The sequence below is a fragment of the Octopus bimaculoides genome, chromosome 27 (genome assembly GCF_001194135.2).
Source record: "Octopus bimaculoides isolate UCB-OBI-ISO-001 chromosome 27, ASM119413v2, whole genome shotgun sequence".
Classification (NCBI taxonomy): Eukaryota; Metazoa; Mollusca; class Cephalopoda; order Octopoda; family Octopodidae; genus Octopus; species Octopus bimaculoides.
This window is the reverse complement of record NC_069007.1, coordinates 17,668,515-17,669,706: the sequence shown is the minus strand read 5'-3', so window position 1 is coordinate 17,669,706 and position 1,192 is coordinate 17,668,515. Positions and strand designations below refer to the sequence as shown.

General features: G+C 40.6%; 1 non-coding gene across 1 annotated transcript in view; it reads left to right on the top strand.

The window, feature by feature from the left end:
- Positions 1-460: 460 nt before the first annotated feature.
- LOC106874920 (uncharacterized) overlaps positions 461-1,192 on the top strand; it is a 4,516-nt gene continuing 3,784 nt past the window's right edge. The window contains exon 1 of the transcript XR_008266892.1: positions 461-627. This is a non-coding gene — a transcript (uncharacterized LOC106874920). The remainder of the gene's footprint in view (positions 628-1,192) is intronic.

Here is a 1,192-nt window from a genome sequence, read left to right as displayed (position 1 = left end):
AACCATTTTATTTTCATTTCTTTATTTATTTGTTTTAAATCTAAACTGTTTTAGGGTCTTCTCGCCAGACTGACGTCATCGAAACGGCAATAATTCCTTGAAAGCCACCTTGTGAGTAGATTTTGTGGGCAGAAACTGAAAGAATCGTTAGCACGCCGGGCGAAATGCTTAGCGGTATTTCGTCTGCCGTTACGTTCTGAGTTCAAATTCCGCCGAGGTCGACTTTGCCTTTCATCCTTTCGGGGTCAATAAATTAAGTACCAGTTACGCACTGGGGTCGATATAATCGACTTAATCCCCGAAAGGGTGAAAATGGAAAGCAAAGTAGACTTTGGTGAAATTTGAACTCAGAATGTAAGGACAGACAAAATGCCACTAAGCATTTTTTCCAGTGAGAGTAACAACAATAATAATAATAATAATAAAATGTAAAGAATGTATTTGTTTCTGACTACAATGTGATCTTTTTTTTATTTTTCCATTTAAATGTAAAGGGTCGCCCAGTCCTATGTGAACCAGAAGAAACTCGACACAGAGACAAAGATCCTCCAGGCCAACGCTGCCCATTTCGCCAAGATGACCATGCAGTGGCTAAAGTTAGTGGAAGACTTCAACACAGCATTGAAGGTAACCATTTCCAAGCTAAGAATCTCTTTTGAAGGGGTTGCGGGGGAGAGTCTCTTCCCTGCAAAAAAAATATTCAGAAATGGAGAATTGGTAAAGTGCCTCATGGTATTCGTTTCTCTTCTTGACACTCTGAGTTCAAGTGGTTGCTGAGGTTAACTTTACTTTTCATCCTTCCTAGGCCCACATCTCACTACCATGTAGAATTGCTGTCTCTATGCATGCATCTTACAATCTTCCTTTCACTCAGAGAGAGAAACCTTCCTTCTCATCAAAGGCCACGTTAACCCATTACCTACCAGTGATCTCATACGAGATCACTTAAAAAATTACAAATTTCCTAATTATCTGTCAATATTTACACATGGCAGTGAAACATGGGCTGTGACTGCTGAGGACATGCGTAAGCTCGCAAGGAATGAAGCCAGTATGCTCCGCTGGATGTGTAATGTAAATGTGCATACCCGTCAGAGTGTAAGTATCTTGAGAGAAAAGCTGAACATAAGAAGTATCAGTAGTGATGTGCAAGAGAGACGATTGCGCTGGTTTGGACATGTGGTGAGAATGA